We start from the raw sequence: 25,355 nt of genomic DNA on the forward strand, positions 1-25,355 counted from the left end.
TGGTTTTATTTCCTGGCTCTGAGCCCCAACCAGGTCTCATTGTTCTCAGGGGCACATTGTTCCCATCTGTTGTGTTTCAACAATTTCATATCAAATGTGCTCTTTTAGACTGGGTGTAAAAAGATACACCTTCCTTCGCAGCCAGCACAATGGATGTAGCCTCTTGCAGAACTCATATCAGTAGGGAAATGTTGATATTAAAGTTTCAATGTGACTCTATGTACATTGCCCTTGTAGGGAACGCTAGATTCCCAGGGTTGAATGAGAACCTGCGATGGAGGAAAGAACAGACACACTGGCGGCAAGCAAACGAGAGGCTAGATAAGTAAGTAATTTAATGAATTTATAGTGCTTTAAACCAGAGCAGCTTCTCTCCGGAGCCATCTAGTTTCATTCCCTGAACCAAGGCAGGAAACTCTAACCTTAAAGCATCCAGGACTGATACGTGTGCGGCTGTGTTTGGTAACCCCTAAACTGTGGTTCTGAAATCCCTTTATTCTTTTGTCCTCCTCTTACTAGCAGTGGCGTTATCAGAACTTGTGGAAGGTTAGCTTTAAATATACCATATTTTTTGCTCTATAAGACTCACTTTTTCCCTCCTAAAAAGTAAGGGGAAATTTGTGTGCGTCTATGGAGCAAATGCAGGCTGCGCAGCTATCCCAGAAGCCAGAACAGCAGGAGGGATTGCTGCTTTCGCTGCGCAGTGATCCCTCTTGCTATTTTGGCTTCTGGGATTCAGAATATTTTTTTTCTTGTTTTCCTCCTCCAAAAACTAGGTGCGTCTTATGGTCTGGTGAATCTTATAGAGCGAAAAATACGTATGTAAATATTGCAGAGTGAAGCATCCCATAAAAATACGAGTGCATTCTTCCTCCCACTATAACATTATCTGCATTCTCATCTCATATCGTCTTCTGGTTTCCCCAAGAGCCAACAACAAAAATGAAATGGAATTAGGCCATTTCCATGTTTCCAGGACTGGTTTGGTTAGTGCTAGAGATTACAGGGAAGAATGGACTTCTACAGAACTCTTCTTCCAGTCTATTGGTGCACGATCATTGCCACAAGAGAGGTTATGTTCCAAAAAGGAAGAGGAGAATGGCACACTGCCAGAGGTTTGAAGGGTGATGCGTAAGTTGTGCCAGTACCAATTGAACGTTCCACTGAGGCCATCGTTTCCATCCTTGTGGATGAAGGTTGGACAGCCCTTTGAGAAAATACTTGATTAATAGGTGTACAACCAGAAACCTGCAACAGACAGGTAAGCAGCAGAAAAGGCAACCGAATGCAACTCAACAACAGTTCAACAGTTAGACAGTCCGTGGAAATGCCAGGGAACATCACCTGGAGTGCAGCCCTGGACCAGTGAGAAGGAAGGATTCAGCGCAGGGAATATTATGGGTAGCATAACTAAAACTCGGCACTGTCAACTCCTACAGTTCAACAGTTGAAATATACTCAGAGTCGAGAGTGGGTTTCATGCTCTTTATTCTGCTCATAGTGGGAGGAGGAATGGAAGTTCCCCCAAAGTATCTGCTGTATATACATTATTTACACAATGGGCTGCATGTGATTGGCTAATTCTGGAATTCTCCTGTAGGCCAATCAGGTTGTGGATTCACTTCCATCTGGAGCTGGATTGGGTGGCTCCTGCAGACCAATCATACTGCTGCATTGTTCTAGGACCAATCAGACTGCTGCATTCTGAATCCTATTGTTCTAGGGCCAATCAGACTGCTGCATTTTGGATCCCATTCAACTCAGTACATAACAACAGTATTGCTCCCACAGCCAGGTCTCTGGGGAAAAAGAAGAAGCCCAATCTACCCTCCTGCTTCTGCGTCCAGGGCAGCGGCTGGTTCAATGAAGGCTCACCCTGTGAGGAAGTGTTGGTGCCAATAATCTGCTGTCAGGTCAAACTTGTTGGCAAGCTCTTAATCTTGGAAACTGGAGCAGGAGCTTGAATTCTGAAAAAGGAAAAAGGAAAACGGTCTTTGCATTCAATTCAAATGCATAGATGTAGTGACAGAGTTGCTCTCACTGTTATCACACAGTTGCACATTCTTTTGTTGTTGTTGTTTAGTCATTTAGTCGTGTCCGACTCTTCGTGACCCCATGGACCAGAGCACGGCAGGCACTCCTGTCTTCCACTGCCTCCCACAGTTTGGTCAAACTCATGCTGGTAGCTTCAAGAACACTGTCCAACCATCTTGTCCTCTGTCGTCCCCTTCTCCTTGTGTCCTAACTTCTTTTCCAGGGTGTCTTCTCTTCTCATGAGGTGGCCAAAGTAGTGGAGCCTCAGCTTCACGATCTGTCCTTCCAGTGAGCACTCAAGGGCTGATTTCCTTAAGAATGGATCGGTCTGATCTTCTTGCAGTCCATGGGACTCTCAAGAGTCTCCTCCAGCACCAGAATTCAAAAGCATCAATTCTTCTGCGATCAGCCTTCTTTATGGTCCAGCTCTCACTTCCATACATCACTACTCTTTAAGTGCATCAAATAATGGGTAGAAATATTGCTTTTTATAAGATCCTTAAATTATTTTTTTTAAAAAAACGAACCAACATAAAACTGTTCAGCTCAACAAAGGTCCACATCATTGCTCTCAGCTAATTTCATTTTGTTTTACCACAACGGGGCAATCGCGATCTCAGGTCTGACCCTTCTTTCCCTGTGTTCTGGCGAAGAACCCTGAAGAATGCAAAAACCTGTCATGTTTTTGTGATGTTTTACACTTAACCTTGGGCTTCAAAGTTTGCACAATAATTAATATGTATGGAACTTGCCTTATTTTTATTATTTTCATGCCCCATTAGCCACTGCAGCCAATTGGAGCTCCCCAACAGTTGTTCCTGGATATTCAGGGGGTCAATCCATGCATTTACCATGAGAATCATTGATGAGATACCCATGGAAATCAGCTACTGTGTAAAATATGAAACAGATCTTAGATCTGCAGTTGCTGATCTGTAGTGGCTCATATCCTCACAGGGCAATGAGGGAGCCAAGACTGCTTGCTTCAGCTATTAGCAGTGTTGGCAGGTCTACTAGGGCAAATGGGGAACTGCCCTACCAAATGAATACCAGATTCAGGTAGGTAGGCGTGTTGCTCTGATGCAGTCAAAATAAAAAAGGAATTAAAAATTGTCCACTAGCACCTTATAGACCAACTAAGTCTATACCAGAACAAACTTAGTTGGTCTATAAGGTGCTACTGAATAATTTTTTATTTTATTTTTTATTTCAAATGAATGCAAGTTTGCATTCATCCAACCCGCTACCTGCTGCCCTTTTACTTACAACCAGTTCATGGGGAAGCACTGCCAGACAGCATCCACCTCCTGGGTCTTAGTGTTCTCCCACATGCCTCAAAAGGGAGGATTCCCATCAGCGCCAGTCAGCATAACCAATGGTCAAGGCCGGTGAGAGCTGTATACCAGCATCATTTGGAAGGCCGCAGGTTCCCCATCCCTGCTCTAGATCAACACAAATCATCTGGAGAAATCTAAGTTGAGCCCCAGCCAGGGCCGGATTTAGGTTCGATGAGGCCCTAAGCCAGTGTGGTGTAGTGGTTAAGAGCAGTGGACTCGTAATCTGGTGAACCGGGATCAATTCCCCGCTCCTCCACATGCAGCTGCTGGGTGACCTTGGGCCAGTCACACTTCTCTGAAGTCTCTCAGCCTCACTCACCTCACAGAGTGTTTGTTGTGGGGGAGGAAGGGAAAAGGAGAACGTTAGCCACTTTGAGACTCCTTAGGGTAGTGATAAAGTGGGATATCAAATCCAAACTACTACTACTACTACTACTACTACTACTACTACTACTACTACTACTATTCTTCTTCTTCTTCTTCTTCTTCTTCTTCTTCTTCTTCTTCTTCTTCTTTTTCTTCTGAAGGTAATGGGGCCCTTTATATGTCCAACTGTCCTTTGTCAACAACAAATTGTCACTGTTTTTTGCGTTGAATATATGCTATATGGTAATTTATGGACCTAATAGGTCTCTAAAGCCATTTGCACATGCAGCCAGTCCATGCAGAATGTAGGCACCCTATATATAGAAAGGAGCAAACCAGGGATATTTTAGGGAGCAGGCGAGCAGGCTGGGCCCATGACTTACATCATAGGAGCCGAGCCAACACAACACAAAACACTGTTGCCGTATGTAGGTTATATTTTATTTGTTTTTTATCTTCTCTTTTGGAAATGTACATCCAGGTTATTTTTTCCTTTCATTTTTTGGGGGGGCCCCCAAGAGAGTGGGGACCTAAGCTATACAGTAGAACCTCGGGTTGCGGACATAATCTGTGGAGGCACATCCACAACCTGCAGCATTCACAAGCTGAAGCGCCGCATCGGCGCATGCACATAGCGCGGTTTGGCACTCCTGCACATGTGTGAGCAGTGAACCCCGGAAGTAACCCATTCCAGTACTTCTGGGTTTTCCGCAGTCCACAACCCGAAAACACGTAACCTGAAGCAAACATAACATGAGGTATGACTGTAGCTTGTTTAACTTATACAGTGGTACTTCGGGTTACATACGCTTCAGGTTACTGACTCCGCTAACCCAGAAATAGTGCTTCAGGTTAAGAACTTTGCTTCAGGATGAGAACAGAAATCGTGCTCCGGCAGCGCAGCAGCAGCGGGAGGCACCATTAGCTAAAGTGGTGCTTCAGGTTAAGAACAATTTCAGGTTAAGTACGGACCTCGGGAATGAATTAAGTACTTAACCCGAGGTACCACTGTATGCCAATCCGGCACTGGCCCCAGCCAGAGTCAGCTCAAGTGCCATACAAGGAGGCAGTGGATCATCACACAGCAATCCCTATTAGCCAATGCTGCACAAAGCAGGAACTACATCTTTTATCTGCAGTGCAGGCATACCCCAAGCTGGCAGAAGTTCTGTAAGGAGACCAGAATTGTTCAGCTGGTAGCCAGCTGCAGTATTAAATCATGCAATTCAAGCAGAAGGCACTGCTGACTTCAGTAGGTTTACCTTGCAAGTCATTCTTAAACGTAAAAGGAGATGGTGTCCTTATTTAGCAGGAAGAGTTGCCTTGAATTGCTACTTTCTCAGCTCTGGATTATGTTCCAGCTGTGTTGCCAACGTGTTTCGTTTTGATGTTGGAATCTAATTTCCACTCTCGGTGCCCGGGATCAGTGCTAGGCAAGAAATTTTAGAAACGTCTTGATGTTTTTCAGGTATTTGGAAAAGAGGTCTCCAAAACCCCCCACAAAATGTCCCTCTCTGTATAGCTAAGTTACAGTGGCCTGCAGATATAGGGAATTACTTTTATAACTCTTGATGGGAAGTCTAGATATTGGCTTCGTTTTTTACCTTTTATTTTCAAAGTTTCAAAAATAAAAAAACAGTTTTACACCCCCCCCACACACATACTCTTTCATAAACCATGGCCATATCAATACCTTAATGGGGTTCCCTGAACCCCCCAACTTCCCTCCACCCCTCCCTTGGTTTCCAAGGTTCATTTTCCTTTTTATCTGCATATAATTACATTTATCCAGATTATTATACTTCATGTTTATCCTTTGTTAATTTTAAGTTACAAGTGTTATGTAAATCCTGCTAATGTTCTTAGACTTTTACAGTGCTCTTTCATATATCCTATAAAGTTATGCCATTCTCTATTAAATTTATTGTCTTCTTGGTACCTGATCTTCCCGGTCAGCCTTGCCACCTCCGCATAATCCATAGTCACTGCACGTTGTTGTTGTTTAGTCGTTTAGTCGTGTCCGACTCTTCGTGACCCCCTGGACCAGAGCACACCAGGCACTCCTGTCTTCCACTGCCTCCCTCAGTTTGGTCAAACTCATGCTGGTAGCTTTGAGAACAATGTCCCACCATCTCGCCCTCTGACGTCCCCTTCTCCTTGTGCCCTCCATCTTTCCCAACATCAGGGTCTTTTCCAGGGAGTCTTCTCTTCTCATGAGGTGGCCAAAGTATTGGAGCCTCAGCTTCAGGATCTGTCCTTCCAGTGAGCACTCCTTCAGCATGGATAGGTTTGATCTTCTTGCAGTCCATGGGACTCTCAAGAGTCTCCTACAGCACCAGAATTCAAAAGCATCAATTCTTCAACTATCAGCCTTCATCACTGCACACCTTTCTGCAAAATATACTATGAGAAAGAATCCATTGTTTGTTTCATTTGCTATGATATCCCCAAATCCATTTGTACCTGTGCAGTATACTTTATGCAAATATAACCGCTGTTATATTTGCATAAAGTATATTTGGCCAAACTGGCTATCAAAACAATATTTTTTCAGTGATCGAATGGCTGTTGTGCTGCCAGTCTCTGGTGAGCAACCTCTAGGGCTTGAAGGACATTTGCCAGCCTGCATTCTGCCAAATTCTGCAGTTCCCCATTTGTCTGGGTGTTGTTTTAAAGAAAAAGAAAAAGGTGGCAGTACTCTCCATGACAGTGTCATGAAATTCTACTCATAGAATCATAGAATCATAGAATCATAGAGTTGGAAGAGACCACAAGGGCCATCGAGTCCAACCCCCTGCCAAGCAGGAAACACCATCAGAGCACCCCCGACATATGGTTGTCAAGCCTCTGCTTAAAGACCTCCAAAGAAGGAGACTCCACCACACTCCTTGGCAGCAAATTCCACTGTCGAACAGCTCTTACTGTCAGGAAGTTCTTCCGAATGTTTAGGTGGAATCTTCTTTCTTGTAGTTTGGATCCATTGCTCCGTGTCCGCTTCTCTGGAGCAGCAGAAAACAACCTTTCTCCCCTCTATGTGACATCCTTTTATATATTTGAACATGGCTATCATATCACCCCTTAACCTCCTCTTCTCCAGGCTAAACATGCCCAGCTCCCTTAGCCGTTCCTCATAAGGCATCGTTTCCAGGCCTTTGACCATTATGGTTGCCCTCCTCTGGACACGTTCCAGTTTGTCAGTGTCTGTCAGGGAACTGACATCAGAGGAAAGGGAGGTGGAAATGCTCACAGAGGCTGGGAGGGAGTCAGCAGCTAAAGCAGGGACCAGCAGGGGGAGAGAGGGTACTCTGGAGGAGGATCTCATGAATGCTGAGAGAGACGCAGCAGCCAAAGCAGGAACTAGCAGGGAAGAGGGAGAGATGAGGGACACGTCCAGCGAGAACAGCGGGGAGGTGTCAGAAGCTACCATAGGGAGACCCATGCTTCGCTGGAAGCTGCCACGTCGTGAGTCCAGGAGACGCGTTTCCGTTAAGGAGCTTCTTTGCTGGAAGCGCTTCCGCAGACAGCCACTGTCAGACTCTACGAGTGACTAGAGCAGACATGTTTGAGGAGCTCTGTCACACACAGAGGTTTGTGGAGCCGCACAAACTCTGAGGGAGCACGATTTTACGCACAAGCAGCTAATCATCCCATCACAGCAGTCTGACAGTCTCTGTACGCTGCCTGTGCAGGAGAAAGCATCGTGAGCGACCCAGCCGGAACCGGAGGAGCAGGGGTTGGAGCTGGTCCAAGCTTGGAAGAAAGATACCGAGCGTTGGAAGTCCAACTTGCGCTGCAGACGGCGAGGCTTGAGGAGAGAAGGGCTCAGGATGCAGACAAGAAGGGGAGAGCCACTCAGTTCCCCAGAAAGGTACCAGGATTGGTGCAGAAGTTTGGGGGGGACCCCAAGGATTACCATGCCTTTAGGACAGAGATGCAATATGCCCTTAATGTGCAGTTTGATGAGTTCCCTGATGAGGAATCGCGAGTTGCTTTCGTAATTGGGCATCTTGAGAGGGGCGCGCGGGACTGGGTTCGACCCCTGATGGCAACGCACAATGACGTCCTAAAGGACACTATGAAGTTCTTTCGTGCAATGGATATCATGTTTTCCAGTGATATTGAGGAAGGGGTGGTGCGCAGACAGCTAATGGCTTGCAAGCAGGGAAGCCGATCTGTCCGTGAGTACTGGACTGAGTTTACCATGCTGGTTCACCGATTGGGGTGGGATTTATCGGCGGCACCCATTCAGATGCTATTTGAAGAAGGTCTTTCTTCGGCTGTGAAAGACGAACTGTCCCGGAGCCCCAGGGCGGTGTCTATGGATCAGCTGACCAAATCTGCGCTGACCATAGGAGCGCGCCAGGAGGCAAGAGCCTTGGAGAGGCGGGAAGGGAGAGGGGAACGTTGGAAGGAGTTCCGCATTCCAGACATTCCTGAGCCAGCTTTCCCGCCGGCAGAGCCGATGGAAATCGGAACAGCGCGCGCGCGCGCAGTTTCAAAGCCCAGTGAGGGGGCTAAGAAGGAGGGAAAGGGCGCCCGGAAATGCTATCTCTGCCAACAGCCAGGCCACTTTGCCAGAGTCTGCCCCCAGAGGAAGGAATGGCAAGGGATGGTGGGAGCTGTTGAGGGAGGAGAGCAGGGAGAAACGGAGCAGGTAAAAGCCAACGCCTGGTTGCCACAGTCGGGGCACTGCAGCCAGGCCAAAGAGCAGTGAAAGTGCCCGTGCCAGAAGCTCCTCAACCTGCTCTAGTGATTGAAGTGTCGCTAGAGCTGCAAAATGGACACCCCCTAAAAATAAAGGCGCTGTTGGACTCAGGCAGCTCCTGCAATTTTATGAGCAAGGAGTTTGCTGCTGAACACCAGATACAGACGATCCCTTTAAGCAACCCCCTGCAGGTGACCACGATCGATGGCAGGGAGTTGTTGGGAGGAGGAGTCAGCTTGCAGACCGTCCCAATGATAATGAGGGTGGCAAGGCACACAGAACTGATAGCGTTTAATGTGGCCACCTTGGGAGGCACTCCCATTATTTTGGGAATGAGCTGGCTAGCGCTACATTATCCGCTGGTGGGCTGGCATCAAAGAGTGGTTTCCTTTGGTTCAGCACATTGCTTAGAACACTGCAAAGGGGAAAAGGGTTCAGCAGGGGCCCAAGCCACCCTAGCAGGGACTGAAGTAATGGAGAAGGTGAAGGTACCACCACAGTATGCAGATCTCAGCGACGTGTTCAGCGAGAAGGAAGCTGACCAACTACCCCCGCATAGGCCCTTTGATTGCCAGATCAATTTACTCCCTGGAGCACAGCTTCCTGTAGGCAAGTTGTATGCCATGTCAGACAGAGAAATGCAGGAGTTGCGAGAGTTCATTGACAAGAACCTGAAGAGAGGCTTCATCAGAGAGTCCAAAGCAGCGGGGGGTAGCCCAGTGTTTTTTGTGGATAAAAGGCACACGGACAAGCCGAGACTTGTATGTGATTTCAGGCGGTTAAATGCAGTGACAGAACCAGTGGCTTTCCCCATGCCCAGGATTGATGATATTTTGACCAGGGTGCGGAAGGGAAAGATTTTTACAAAGCTGGATCTAAGGGGGGCGTACAACCTGATACGTATAAGGAAAGGGGATGAATGGAAAACCACCATGTTCACCCCTTTGGGGGCATTTGAATATCTCGTTATGCCTTTTGGATTACAAGCAGGCTCAGCGTGCTTTCAATCGTTTATGAACCACGTACTGGGTCCTTTGCTCTACAAGAATTGCGTGGCCTTCCTAGATGATGTGTTGGTGTATTCGGAGAATGAGGAGCAACATGTGAGAGACGTCAGAGAAGTGTTGAGCAGGCTGCAAGCCAACAGGCTGTGGGTGAAACTGGAGAAGTGTCAGTTTCATACCAAGGAGGTGGAATTCCTGGGGTACCTCCTGTCAGACAAGGGATTGGCCATGGATCCCGGCAAGGTTCAGGCAGTGCTGGAATGGAAAACACCCAAAACCAAGAAGGATGTGCAGAGGTTCCTAGGGTTTGGAAACTTTTATCGTAAGTTCATCCGAAACTTCGCCCACCTGACGGCGCCCATTACGGACTGCCTCAGCAGTAAAAAGAAGTTTGTTTGGACTGCGGAGGCGGAGCGAGCGTTTGAGGAACTGAAAAGGGCCTTCGCCTCTGAAGGACAACTTCTGCATGTGGATTTACAAAAAAAGCTGAGGGTCGAAACAGACGCATCTGACAGAGCCATAGGGGCGGTGCTTCTTCTTCTGCAGCCAGGGAAGGAGGAGTCAGAGTGGCAACCATGTGCCTTCTTTTCGCGAAAGCTGAACAAATCCGAGAGGAACTACACGGTGTACGACCGGGAACTTCTTGCTATTCATGAGGCTTTCCGGAGATGGAGGCACCTGCTAATTGGTGCACAACATAAGGTGCAAGTGTGCACGGACCATAAGAATCTAGAGTATTGGAGAACTGCGCGAGTGCTCAACCAACGGTAGTTGAGATGGGCCCAGGAGTTCTCCAAATTTAACTTTGAGATTTGTTACGTGCCAGGCCCAGAGAACGTTAGGGCGGACGCTCTCTCACGCAAACCTGAATATTTGGAGGGGGAGGGAGCACCCGAAGAGACCCATGTCATTCCAGAGGACCGCTGGGTGTGTGGGGCGGCATTGGTGGGGCAAAGGGAATTGGTAGAGGGAACGGTGCATGATGAATATGCCCAGGACAAACTCAGGGGTCTCAGGAGGGAGGGAGACAAACCCGGGGGTTTTGAGGAGAGAAACGGGGCGTTGTACTACAAGGGAGCGTTATATATACCTGAAGGGGAATTGAGGGAGAAGGTACTCAAGCAACTGCACGATAGCCCCACAGCAGGGCATTTTGGGCAACACAAAACCATGTGGCTGGTTACCAGGGAATTTTGGTGGCCCAAGGTCAGGGAAGATGTGCGGGAGTATGTGAGAGGGTGTGACCAATGCCAACGAGCCAAGGGGGAGAGGCGGGCACCGGCAGGTTTATTAGAACCACTACCCACACCTGAAAGACCATGGGAAACAGTGGCAATAGATTTCATGACTGATCTGCCAAGGTCTAGAGGGAAAACAGCCATCATGGTTGTGGTAGACCTGTTAACCAAAATGGCCCACTTTATAGCCTGCTCACATGCGGTCACAGCAGAAGAAACCGCTAAATTGTTTGTAGAAAATGTGTTTAGGTTGCATGGCGCCCCCTTGAGGGTGGTTTCAGACCGAGGGAAACAATTTACTTCCAGGTTCTGGAGGAAGCTCATGAGCTTACTGCATGTAGAGGTTAATTTCTCAACTGCCCGTCATCCAGAAACCAACGGGCAGGCGGAAAGAGCTAATGGTGTCCTCCAGCAATATTTGAGGTGTTATGTGAATGACAGAGAGAATGATTGGGTGGAGAAGCTGGCGTTGGCAGAATTTGCCTACAACAATGCAGAGAACGTGTCCACGGGGATGAGCCCCTTTTTGGCTAATCACGGGTGCCATCCCCGAGCCTTCCCAGGGGGGGAAGGGGAGAACTGGAGCGTTCCAGCTGCAGAACAGTTCGTTGAAGAAATGGAAACGATCCATCGCCAGCTCCAACTTAACTTAAACAGGGCTAAGGAGGAATATAAGAGGCAGGCAGACAAAAACAGAAGGGAAGGTGAAAGCATTAGGGTGGGGGACCAGGTGTGGCTGTCAACCCAAGGGTTACCATTCAAAGGGGGTTGTAAGAAGTTAAGACCCAAAAGGCTGGGCCCATTTGAAGTCACGCAGCAGGTCAACCCAGTGGCTTTCAGACTCCGGTTACCGAACCACATGAAGCTGCACCCAGTTTTCCACAGGTCGTTGCTGTCACCGTATAAAGGGGACAGAGAAGGGAGGGTCAATAGGGGACCAGCAATGGAGGAGAAGGAACGCAGCTACCATGTAGCGGAGATTCTCGATTCCAGGTGGAAGGGAGATCAAGTAGAGTATTTGGTAATGTGGGAAGGGGAGCCGGAGTCGGAAAACACCTGGGTCATGGCAGAGGATGTAGATGATGAGGTTTTAATAGAAACTTTTCATCAGAGATTCCCACGTAAACCTCAGCCAGTGGCGAGGTTCCGGAGGGAATACTTTGCCACCACCGACGAAGAAGAAGAGTTGGAGGGGTTCTCTGATTCTGAGGAGGAGGAGGATTCAGCGAGCCGGAACGAAGACCGATGGAGGGAAATGTTCGAGACGTCTGAAGATGAAGAGGATTCTTTTCGGGGTTTTATCTCCTCACCGCCCAGAGGAGAGAGTATGGGCGGGGGGGAAGGGGGCCCTGGAGGGGAGGTGGATGTCAGGGAACTGACATCAGAGGAAAGGGAGGTGGAAATGCTCACAGAGGCTGGGAGGGAGTCAGCAGCTAAAGCAGGGACCAGCAGGGGGAGAGAGGGTACTCTGGAGGAGGATCTCATGAATGCTGAGAGAGACGCAGCAGCCAAAGCAGGAACTAGCAGGGAAGAGGGAGGGATGAGGGACACGTCCAGCGAGAACAGCGGGGAGGTGTCAGAAGCTACCATAGGGAGACCCATGCTTCGCCGGAAGCTGCCACGTCTTGAGTCCAGGAGACGCGTTTCCGTTAAGGAGCTTCTTTGCTGGAAGCGCTTCCGCAGACAGCCACTGTCAGACTCTACGAGTGACTAGAGCAGACATGTTTGAGGAGCTCTGTCACACACAGAGGTTTGTGGAGCCGCACAAACTCTGAGGGAGCACGATTTTACGCACAAGCAGCTAATCATCCCATCACAGTGTCCTTCTTGAATTGTGGTGCCCAGAACTGGACACAGTACTCCAGGTGAGGTCTGACCAGAGCAGAATACAGTGGCACTATTACTTCCCTTGATCTAGATGCTATACTCCTATTGACTCAATATTGATCCTTCTTCTTTTCTTTGGCGATCCCTCGTAGCCAAGTAAGATTGTCTTCCATAAACACGGTTTTAACAGTAAGTCTGTAAGTGACTGTGGAGGCCAATTCTGGATCCACACATCCTTCCACAGTGGGGACATTGGTTTCCAGGTGGGAGTTGATCCCGGTGTGGATTTGCCAAGCACATTTCTCCCTTGAGTCCTGAGTTTGAGTGTCTTCAAAGCCCATGTCACCTTTGGTAAAGGCTGCTCTCCAATTGGAGCGCTCACAGGCCAGTGTTTCCCAGTTGTCAGTGTTTATACTACATTTTTAATATTTCAATATTGATCCAGAGTAGATTCAGACATATAGTTAGCAGAGTAAAACCTAAACACGTTGCAGGATTCCCCAAAAATAGATCAGAGGCAATTGTATCTCACCCAGCAGAGCTTTACTGCTACTGAAGGCAAATGAGCATAATGGTCACAAATCCAATACATTTAGGGAAGATTTTAATGTTTGATGCATTACTGTATTTTAATATTTTGTTGGAAGCTGCCCAGAGTGGTTGGGGAAGCCCAGCCAGATGGGTGGGGGGAAAATAAATTATTATTATTATTATTATTATTATTATTATTATTATTATTATTAATCAGGACTCGCACTGTCCATAAGAAATCCAGTTGCAGCAGACTTAAACTGACAATAACTTATAATAAGACTAAACCTTAACACTCCCACATATTTGCCATCTTGTTCCCTTAATGGCCCATCACCCAGACGATCACCTCAACAGGAGACTGGCCTGGCTATTCCAAGAAGCAGAAGCCTTGGTTAAATCCTAACACTTGTTATAAGGGTCTAGCTCACAGCTTAATGCCCCAAACTCATAACACTATCCAGTAGATGATTGCTGATACTTACATACCTGGCACACCTGGTGTAACTGAAGGAGTGGGGAAATATCTGAGATGACAGAGGAGGAGACGGATATGTTGGAGCAGATCTTGAATTCAAAAGAAAGATTCAAATCGGGGTGATATTCATGATTGCAGAGAATTCAGAGGAACTCAAGTCACATGGAAACCAGAGCTGGCAGAGTATTAAGTTTATTTGACAACTTAAAAATAACATTAAAAAGGAAAACATGACTGGAATGAATAATTGCATAGAAATACCCTGTCTCCAAAATTAGCATCAATTTTGTTTAATAAAAATAACGAAGGAGCATCAAATACTGTAAACTCCTCCTTTTAATACTTGCATGTTGTAAGTTTCCATCCATTAGGAATCTAATGATTCAGTGCTCTTTGCCAGTGGTAATGTTTTATCGCTTGGCCGACTTCCCACGAATGCAGTGCCTCCGAAAATTTGTCCGGAAAGTAATTTTCTAGAGTATTTCCCCAGCTTGTGAAATTAAAAATAACTCTTGCAATTGTCATCAACTGCATATAACTGCATTACGCCGGAGGTCTTTAGGGAAGTAAAATTGTTGTTTTTCATCCACTTGTGAAGCAGATTCCAACCGCTGTATGCCAGTTGCGGCAGATGCCACCCTCCACAGACATCTATACTATCTAACCACCAAGGGTTATGTTATGTTTCTTCCTGCAAAGTAAAACTTTGATATTTGGAGACTCAGGCAGAAGTTGAACAAATAATAGATTTCTTTTACAGAACCAGGTTGGCAAAGCAAATGATTTGTCAGGAGATAACGTTCTTTCAGGAAACCATTAACTTAATAATTATACTAAAACTAGTGGATGTTGCAGGCACCTAACAAGGCAGTAACACACACACAGCTTCTTTTAAATTCAGTTGCTTATTTACTTATTTTCAGTTATTGCTCTTTAGATTTTACAGGTTTCTAGACAGAATAGTAAATGTTCAGCTCACTTCCAGTTATTTCCCCTCAGTTCCTTAACTTTGTTGCATAGGTGTTACAGCTCAAGACTTTGGTTCTTAAACAAGCCAGTACTTTCTGTCAAATTCCCAACTTTTCAACAATCACACTCCTGAGGTACCTCCTTCTTGTAAGCTGTAGTGACGCCGCTGCCACGAAGATGGTGTTGTGGATCTGCCCCATCAGGCGAGCATCTTCTGGTGTGGCATAAAGGTAAAAGGTAAAGTACCCCTGGACGGTTAAGTCCAGTCAAAGGTGACTATGGGGTTGCGGTGCTCATCTCGCTTTCAGGCTGAGGGAGCCAGCGTTTGTCCACGGCCAGCTTTCTGGGTCATGTGGCCAGCAGGACTAAACTGCTTCTGGCGCAATGGAACACTGTGATGGAAACCAGAGCACACGGAAATGCCATTTACCTTCCCGCTGCAGCGGTACCTATTTATCTACTTGCACTGGTGTGCTTTCGAACTGCTAGGTTGGCAGGAGCCGGGACCGAACAACGGGAGCTCACTCCGCTGTGGGAATTCGAACTGCCGACCTTCTGATTGGCAAGCCCAAGAGGCTCGGTGGTTTAGACCACAGCGCCACCCGTCTGGGCCACAGAATCCTGGTGTGCAAATGTTGCAAACATGGTCAATAGTTTCCATGTTGAAATGCAACACTAGACAGATTTTTGTTTTTTAAACTGAATCAAACACACACACACACACACCGGGCATCATATCTGAATTCCTCGCCTTTTGTTTCTTGCTGTGCAAATGATCAGCTCAGCCGAGTCGTTTTTCCTTCCTTTTCCTGACATTCAAGTCCTTACAGGCTTATCAATGACCCAGACGACCCAAGACTCTTAAGCAGAGCCTAAAGGACTCTCTGCTGTGCTGTTGGAAAAATGCTCCTGGTTCCTCAAAGGCTATTCCCTCACCGCAACTGCTTTCCTGACTAAGCTGCTGTCATTTATAGTTTGCCCATAATTCACACTTTCATATGATGGATTACGGAGAAAGTCTTCCAGGGGCAAGGAACCATGCTGGGCTGAAAGCTTCCTTTGCCTTCGTTCAGTTGCGCCTCATGCAGAAAATGCACTGAACTCGCCTGGTTACTGAAAACAAAACACCATTATAAAATCTTGGCAACAATTCAAAGAAGAACCAGAATGTCTCACATTGTCAGCGCGGACTCCCATCTGAAGTGCTAACTCTTCATGGAAGTGATACACAGGATATTATAAACCAAAAATGTGGCAATTATCCGGTTTTCAGCACTGAAAACACAGAACTCTGGGAGGGGGAAATCTAAAATGGGCGCCTTTTTTTTATTAGTGCACCCAAACTCACACGCATAGATTAAGATTAATGAAAACAGAAAACTGGTTGATGAAAAAGTAGCCAGCTATTACTCGGCTTGGGAACACATTTTTAAAAGAAAAGCCTGGCTAGCTTTTCAGATACCTTTTAGCTGAATATCTTTCTAAAGAAATGTCTGAAGTAACTGATATTACAGTTTGAAGTCTTGTTTATTCTTTTACATTTTACTCCAAGAAGACCCATTTATCCTAACCCAATAAGGCAGACATGTATGTACAACACACACACACATTTAATATGATCCAATTGGGATCCCAAGATGAAATTTTGCAGGTAGCTCTTAATTTTTTAAAAATACATTTTTTTGGAAATATTTAATCACGTAAATTTTTTAAAATCACTTTCACATTTTCAATTTTGTAACTTAAATTTAAAATTCAAAGTAAGTCCATCATGTGACATATCATATTAAAGCCCATGAAGTTCTGAAGAGATTTGCGTATTTAGTTTTGATGTATGTCAATTCTGGGCTGAGCTTTTAAGGTTTTTGTGTAGTCCAGCAAGGCCAAAATTGTCAATTTAAAAAAATTTCAAAACCCCATGACTCACAAAGGGGATGAGATTAAAAAAATTAAAATTTTAGATTTAAACTTAGTTTTGATCATTCAACAAATGTACGAAATATTAAGAAAATTGGATGACATGAGGTAAAACATTTGGATCACTTGAAATGGAATGAAGCAATGTCTGATAAAATGTTCTGGCAGAGAAATTAAGTAGCCCGATGAAGGAGGCAAGAAGACATGCTGACATTTTCAGAATGGTTTGTTTTATTTGTTGTGTTAATAGAGCAGATCTCCCAACTGAGCCACCTTCAACTCATGGCTTTCTCTGGAGGGACACACAAAATTAAATCAATTGGACATCCTATAGGAAAATGTTGTATCCAATAATACCTTAATTGGTTGTGGTTGTTTACATGCTGTATGTTTTATGAAAACTGAAAAAGTAAAAAATAATTATTATTAAATGTGCAAATGAACACATTACCTGTGTAAGTGTGTAAGTGTTGCTATAAACTCAATAAATTAAGCAATGCAAATACACGACTGCCCCCATGTGTTTCAGTTTAGTACTGTATTCCCAGTTTTCGTGCTGTCTCTCTCCCATCCAGCATTGAGTGAACTTTTCGCTCATAGCCTTTAGGTTCAGATGCATTGATTACCTATTATGTAGACTAGATACACCAATAATAATAATAATAATAAATAATAATTTATTATTTATACCCCGCCCATCTGGCTGGGCTTCCCCAGCCACTCTGGGCGGCTTCCAAAAAAATATTAAAATACTGTGATACATCAAACATTAAAAGCTTCCCTAAACAGGGCTGCCTTCAGATGTCTTCTAAAAATCTCGTAGTTGTTGTTCTCTTTGACATCTGTGGGAGGGCGTTCCACAGGGAGGGCGCCACTACCGAGAAGGCCCTCTGCCTGGTTCCCTGTAACTTGGCTTCTTGCAGTGAGGGAACTGCCAGAAGGCCCTCGGAGCTGGACCTCAGTGTCTGGGTAGAATGATGGGGGTGGAGACACTCCTTCAGGTATACTGGACCGAGGCCATTTAGGGCTTTAAAGGTCAGCACCAACACTTTGAATTGTGCTCGGAAACGTACTGGGAGCCAATGTATGTTTTTCAAGACCGGTGTTATATGGTCTTGGCAGCTGCTCCCAGTCACCAGTGTGGCTGCCGCGTTCTGGATTAGTTGTAGTTTCCGGGTCACCTTCAAAGGTAGCCCCACATAGATCACCTCTGAAATAGAATAAGTTTTATTGTGGAAATAGCAGAGAAGTTATCATCTGCTTTTAATATGCAACTCTCTGACACAGGTATTAATTCGCCCATTGATCCGATACAACACTGAAGGTACCAGAAGGGTGAAAATTAGTTGTGGAACATGGCATGTGGAACATGAGGATGATTGCAGGTTTTGTCTTTTTTGCCCTATTTTACTATGAAGCTATATGAAACTTTTGGGGGTGAATTTTGGATTTTATTCCTTTTTAGTTCATATCCCTTAATTTCCTATATTCTGCAACACAAAGTGACTGTCATCACTGTTAAAAGCAGTGGCATCATCCTTTGCATTCACTGCCTCAAATGAGATCAGTAAATGGTTCTAGCTGTTTGGTGATCCAATAATGTAAACATCAGGAATCTAATGCTTGCTGTAGCTGTTGAACAGCTGCTATGATATGCATAGTTCATGGTGACTCTTCTTGTTCCAATATACTGCACCCAGGCACATTAGATACTGGGTGTAGGAACTACAGTGGTATCTTGGTTCTCAAACTTAACCCGTTCCAGAAGTCCGTTCCAAAACCAAAGCATTCCAAGACCAAGGCGTGCTTTCCCATAGAAAGTAATGCAAAACAGATTGACTTTTAAAAACAACTCTTAAAACAGACATTTAACATGAATTTTACTAACTAACAAGACCATGGATCCATTAAATGAAAGCAACAATCAATGTCCTGCACTATAAAATAAATAAGACAGTATTGTAGATAAAAATTAAAAATAATTTTTCCCTTACTTGCACTGATGATTGTCATTGTGACTGACTGGGATTGCGGCGCTCATCTTTATTGGCCAAGGGAGCAGGCATACAGCTTCCGGGTCATGTGGCCAGCATGACCAAGCTGCTTCTGGCGAACCAGAGCAGCGCACGGAAACGCCGTTTACCTTCCCGCCAGAGCGGTACCTATTTATCTACTTGCACTTTTGACGTGCTTTTGAACTGCTAGGTTGGAAGGAGCAGGGACCGAGCAATGGGAGCTCACCCCGTCGTGGAGATTTGAACCGCCAACCTTCTGATCGGCAAGTCCTAGGCTCTGTGGTTTAACCCACAGCGCCACCCGTGTCCCTTAGGATCAAGCCAAAGATCTGCCTAAATCAGCAGCCTCACTATGGCCAACTAGATGTGGATGTGCAAAACCCACAGGCAGGACAGGAATGCGAGAGCATTCTCCCAGCATTTGTGACTCCCAGCCACTGGAAATCAGAGACCCATTGCCTCATAGTGGAGGAGGCAGAACACAGCCGGCCTGGCTAGCAGCCATGGATCAAAGGGATTGTATGTAGAGATCACCCAAATAATATCCCACAACCCAGCTGAACTAGCAAAGGCACTATGACTCACAAATATCACTACGCCTGAATAAATATTTCACTCAGCACATCTCACACTCGAGGGACTGGGAAGTAAGAGGAAGGAATCCTAGGGACTTTCCCCCTTCCCCACAAGGAACAGACTTACAACCTCCGTTTAAAAATCTCCAAGAATGTTAAAAAACCCGCAAGCTAGCAGACCCAAGAAAAATGCTATTAACAGGAAGAACAGAAGGGAATATTTGGTCTGGTTTGCATTTTAATTCCATTTTAATTTGAATTCAAAACCTAAACCACACTCCGAAGAGCAAAATGCGAGCCGAAACATTAGTAGCCTTTAAAATTGATATGACATTCTCCGAAGGGGAAAATGTGTACACTAACACTTTTATTAAGTAAATGCAAGCCTAAATATACATGCATGTTTACAGACCGATACAACAATTCATTATATTGCTGCAGTGGCGTAGTGTGGGGGGGTGCAGGGGGGGCCGGCCGCACCGGGCGCAACATCTGGGGGTTAGGGTTAGGGGGCGCAAATCCACGGGTTAGGGGGCGCAAATTACTTGCCTTGCCCCGGGTGCTGACAACCCACGCTACGCCACTGTATTGCTGGGCTCATGATACGTAAAGCTCGTCTAAAGCACAATTTCCAGAGAATGCATTGTGTTCAGGAATCAGGACCTGCATGTATTCAGAACGTATTTTGGTTATCACAGTTTCAGTATTACACACTGTTTTTAAAGACTTCTTTAAAATTTCAGCTGCACAGATGGCGAGTAAATATTATATGGAAAGTCCCACCATGACACAGTCACCGGAACAAAGTTCTCTCAGATGACCTTATCTGACCACACTCCCTCCCCTTCCTCTTTGTGAGAGATTTGATATTGCCACTAGGTGCCAGTAGAGCACCCGCTCAGAAATAATGTACACTGTTATAAATTTGCTGATACATCACTTTCTGCAGTGCATGAAAGTTATGAAGTTTTAAAAAACGGTAACGTTTTACTTCAGCAAATGTTGTTGTTGTTGTTGTTTAGTTGTGTCTGACTCTTCATGACCCCCTGGACCAGATCACACCAGGCACTCCTGTCTTCCACTGCCTCCCGCAGTTTGGTCAAACTCATGTTAGTAGCTTCGAGAACACTGTCCAACCATCTCATCCTCTGTCGTCCCCTTCTCCTTGTGCCCTCCATCTTTCCCAACATCAGGGTCTTTTCCAGGGAGTCTTCTCTTCTCATGGGTTGGCCAAAGTATTGGAGTCTCAGCTTCTACACCTGTATTAATAGACCATGCAGTGGCAGGTAATAAATTAGGTGGAATGTGTGAGTTTCTGCATAGGCAGGGGTGACTTTCCGAGGCCCTGTGAATTAAGTGAAATTACGTATCTAGGGAACACCACTGGAAAAGCCTGCAAACACCCTCTAAACCTCTGGAAACTCTTGAAAAGCAACATTCCTTCCAAATTTCCTTCCTCAAACTTCAACTCTCCACTGGTCAGTGCAACGGCTTCTGGGATTTCGCTTGCAAAAGCTCCTGAGATTCCTGGATCCTGTTTCTGTGCCATTTCTGCCTTTTCACACTCTTTTCAACTCGTTCCTCCCCTTTCCGTGGACACTTCTGTTTTCTCAGTGAGGCAGCATGTGACTCAAATGTGCATCAGTGGGGACTTGCCTGCATCCAGGAAGCTCAGTAATAAAATTGGGCCGAAGTTCAGTGGTAGAGCATCTGATTTGCACACCGGAGACCCTGGGTTCAACCCCTGGAAGACAATCTTGTTTGAAACCCTGGTAAGCCAATGGTAGTCAGGGTCAATGATACTGAGCTGGATGGACTGTTGTTCCAGCTGAGTGGAAAAAGAATTTGTTTTCCTGGACCATACCTTTGGGAGCTTGGGACAGGGGTGGCGCTGTGGGTTAAACCACAGAGCCTAGGACTTGCCGATCAGAAGGTCGGTGGTTCGAATCCCCATGACGGGGTGAGGTCCCGTTGCTCGATCCCTGCTCCTGCCAACCTAGCAGTTCGAAAGCACACCAGTGCAAGTAGATAAATAGGTACCACTCTGGCGGGAAGGTAAACGGCATTTTCATGCACTGCTCTGGTTTGCCAGAAGCGGCTTAGTCATGCTGGCCACATGACCCGGAAGCTGTACGCTGGCTCCCTCGGCCAATAAAGCGAGATGAGCGTCGCAACCCCAGAGTCGGTCACGACTGGACCTATTGGTCAGGGGTCCCTTTACCTTTTTTACCTTTGGGAGCTACCTGCAATCAAATGGAGAAATTCCTGAGTACTGTAATTATTAACTGTCTTCCCAAACATTTCCACTGTTGGACTTTCCCACAAAAGGTGAAAATATGAACCAATCTAACCACACCCCTTCAAATTACAGACTACATTCTGGACCTATTAGATAAAGCCTTGCAGGTGCTTTTCGATAGCAGAGCTTTGGCCTTTCAAGGCGCCGTATAGAGGAATGTACAACGAGACACTAACAGATGACTCAATGTCTGCTGCTGTTGGCTGACAAAGGCGGCCCTTTATATAACAAAACATTCTCCAGGACTTCAGTTTGCATAGAAGTACTTCCTCTCAATAGGGACTCAGGTGGCGCTGTGGGTTAAACCACAGAGCCTAGGGCTTGCCGATCAGAAGGTCGGCAGTTCGAATCCCCGCAATGGGGTGAGTTCCCATTGCTCGGTCCCTGCTCCTGCCAACCTAGCAGTTCAAAAGCACGTCAAAGTGCAAGTAGATAAATAGTTACCACTCCAGCAGGAAGGTAAACGGTATTTCCGTGCGCTGCTCTGGTTCGCCAGAAGCGGCTTAGTCATGCTGGCCACATGACCAGCTGTACGCTGGCTCCCTCGGCCAATAAAGCAAGATGAGCGCCGCAACCCCAGAGTGGGCCATGACTGGACCTAATGGCCGGGGTCCCTTTACCTTTTTTTACTTCCTCCCAATATTGGGAACAAACTTACTTCACCCCCCCCCAAGCCAAGACTTGTAGCTGACCCCAATAAGAAGATAGATGTTGTGCTGAGTATTGCCCCTTTGGGGGGTGTCTTTGGAGGCTGTCATAATGAACTCCTGAACTTCAGAATTCACCGCTGGTCAAGAGACTATTGCTTCATCACCCCCTGCTTTTCTAATACAGTGGTACCACGGGTTAAGTACTTAATTCATTCTGGAGGTCTGTTCTTAACCTGAAACTGTTCTTAACCTGAAGCACCACTTTAGCTAATGGGGCCTCTTGCTGCTGCCGTGCTGCCAGAGCACGATTTCTGTTCTTATCCTGAAGCAAAGTTCTTAACCCGAGGTACTATTTCTGGGTTAGCGGAGTCTGTAACCTGAAGCGTATGTAACCTGAGGTACCACTGTAATGGGGTGCACAGGGAAGCTTAAAAACAGGGAAGAGGGTGTGCTTATTGCAAGACAGTAATAATGTCCAAGAGATCAACAAAAGGTATGTAAAAGAGAAATGAACTAATCTAGCCAAATAACTTCCTACCTAAAAAAAAAAAAGTCAGGAAGTTGGTTATAAAGCAGAATACAAACTGCATGCTGATTACAATGTCCAATAATCACAGAGGGTCTTTTCTCTACTCAGGATACACAAGCCACAGAATTCCGATGACTCACCCGGGAGAGAGCTTTTAACTGCACCGTGGACGGAAGGGCACATTGCTTTTGCCTGCAAACTTCCTGCCAAACTCCGAAACCAAGCAGACGTAAACACTTCTTGGACAAGGTTTAAGAAATAATGAGAAATTCACCTTCCAGAACCCTTCCGGTGAGAGAACTTTGCTCCATTTGTGAACTGCGAGAATGTATCCTGTTTCTCACACATGGTGTGGGGTTTTTTTAGCTGGCAGGCAACTGTGGTTAATAGCGAGATTTATTTTTTTTAAAGAAATCTAATTACTGGATTCCAACTACACAGACTTTTGACAGATGGCCAACAACACCCACTTGCTATTTAACAAAGAACCATGCCTGAGATGATCAAGGGGTGAGTGGAATCTAGATACTCTGTTCAAGGAACAGGACTGGATTTAGCCCTAGGGAGCTGAGTGAAATTCTTATATCTATAGAGGAAAGCATTGGATTCTAAATGCTTTGGCCAGAACATTATTCACAGGGACAACAGAGCAGGGCCATTGAGGAGTATGGCTGGACAGAGAAACCTGGAGGACAACAGGAAACCCTCAGGTTCCCCATCCATGGTCTGAAGCAGTGGTCCTCAAACTTTTTCTCTGGGCCAGACTTTCAGCATAAAAATTTGCTCGTGCCACACTATATATGAAATACATTGGAAAACAACTTGTCCTCAGTATCACTTGATGATCTTCTCTCAATTTGAAGAGGTATATATCCATATTCTGCAAATACAATTATTTTGATACTGTACTATACTACACTGAAATGTTTAGATGTTTCTTTGACAGTCCTTGAGTCTTCCTGCCACATTTACCATCCTCCCCAGCCATATTCATGGAGAGCCACTGGTCTCCAACCACTGGCAGATCCCACAGGTGATATGAATATATTTGTTGACACCCAAGAAAATTAAAAGTAAAGCAAGCTGGTTGGAGGTTTACAATTTCTTAAGTAAGATTAGCGCTTTGTCTTTTATCCAGATCATCATATTTACACCTCTGGTTGATTCCAGCATGATTCATGACGAAACAAAAATTGCTCTTGAAGGAATGCTCATTAAAAGTAATCAGGATGTAAAATCAATTTTGCAAGAAATATCCATGAGAAGTTAATGTTTGCTCTTCTGCAGAGATCTTTCCTTCGTAGTCTGTGAACCTCCCACCCCCTCGTAAATTGATAATAATGCTACCTCTGGACTTTCGGTCAGCTTTAACCCAGTGATTTCAGTTATTTCCTTAAACACCCTTTGCCAAAACAGAAAAAAATGTACATATTTACACCCCCACCACATGTGAGCATAATTCCCAGTTTTCTGGCATCCCCTCCAACATAACACTAATTATTCCATGTTTATTTGATTTAATCTGACTGGTGTTAAATACCATCTCCAGACTAATTTATAATAATTTTCTTTTATTCTTATAGACATTTTCAATGTACGATTCTCCCATATTTTCCCCCAGCTTTGATTATCTGGCCTGTTGTCTCCTTTTCCCATACCTCTTTTAATTGTTCTTGATCTTCCGTTTCTACTAAAATTTTAAAAATTTCACTGGTTGCCCCTTTTATAACTGCATTATCTTCTTTATCTCCCCTTTCTAATCATCTTTTTTTCAGATTTTGTATACTCTTTGCAGTTCTTGTTTTCCCTTAACTGCTTCTTTGTACATTGCTCCAGTTGTATAGAGTTAAACCAAGTTATTTTACTTCTTGTGAGAGTGCAGAGATCTTTCCATCAGAATCATTTTAACAAAATATTTTGTGATATTCCCCCATGGTTTGGGGGCGGAGGAAATGCTGGAACTATGAAATGCCGAAGCATGGCCATTAGTCTGCTTCCGAAGGTCCATTAGAAAGCCAAGAAAGAGGAAGGAAGAAAACAGCTGTTTGGAACACCCATCAAGAAGGATCATGAGATTGTAAGAGTCCTCCTGATCAGACCAATGGCCCATTCCAGCACTCTGGAGCACATTGGTCAGTTCTACTGTTTGGCAGAGAGTAGCAGTCCTTAGATTGCAGATGTGTGGGAATGGGGAGCAGTTAGAAGGTGCTGGGAGGATGGAACAATAAAAAGAAACTCTGGCCAAAAAAACCACTGTGATGAACCTTCTCTTCCATCTTTTTAGAACTGGCTTGCTTAACCTTAACAAGGTCACTTTAACAGCACAAAACTTCAGTCTGATTTGCTTTTAGCAGAGAATGATTGAATCCAGTTTGCTTAGCACTTCCTGTGCTTCCTTCAACATCCAACCTATTTTGGAGAACTCAAATGCTTGCTCCCTATTCTGTGACATCTCAGATGGTTTCTATATTACCCTACTGTGGCTTTTTGGCACAGATGCAGACACACACACGCATTGAGGAACCAACACACCTACTTAGGAGTTTGGTATAAAAATATGCAGTTAGTCAATTCTGCTCTATTATCTCATCTCCTCCATCATAACTTCCTCCACCCTTTAGAACTGGCTACACCTTTCCTCTGACCAAGACAGAAGGCAGCCCTGGGAAGGATCTTTAATATCTCTGGCTCCTGTTTCCCATTTGGCTCACAGCTGAAATGTCCAGTCTCTCTGGGAATATGAAAATCTAACTTGTTCAGCTTTTAGCTAGCTAGATTTCAGTCATGTATCAGACTGGACCTTATTTGTGGTGGCCCTGTATCTTTGAAGGACCCTCCAAGTCTGCATTTGGATTATTTTGTGTTGCTGCGTTTGTAATCA

The 25,355-nt window shown here is 45.4% G+C and overlaps 1 long non-coding RNA gene across 1 annotated transcript; it reads left to right on the forward strand.

Annotated features, from left to right (window-relative positions):
* Nucleotides 1-230: 230 nt before the first annotated feature.
* Nucleotides 231-24,999, forward strand: LOC310697139. The gene is made up of 3 exons (XR_014520957.1): nucleotides 231-325; nucleotides 22,583-24,274; nucleotides 24,357-24,999. It is a non-coding gene; the product is annotated as an uncharacterized lncRNA (long non-coding RNA).
* Nucleotides 25,000-25,355: the final 356 nt, after the last annotated feature.

This window comes from Podarcis liolepis, assembly GCF_965112155.1.
Source record: "Podarcis liolepis genome assembly, chromosome: 17".
NCBI classification, from domain to species: Eukaryota; Metazoa; Chordata; class Lepidosauria; order Squamata; family Lacertidae; genus Podarcis; species Podarcis liolepis.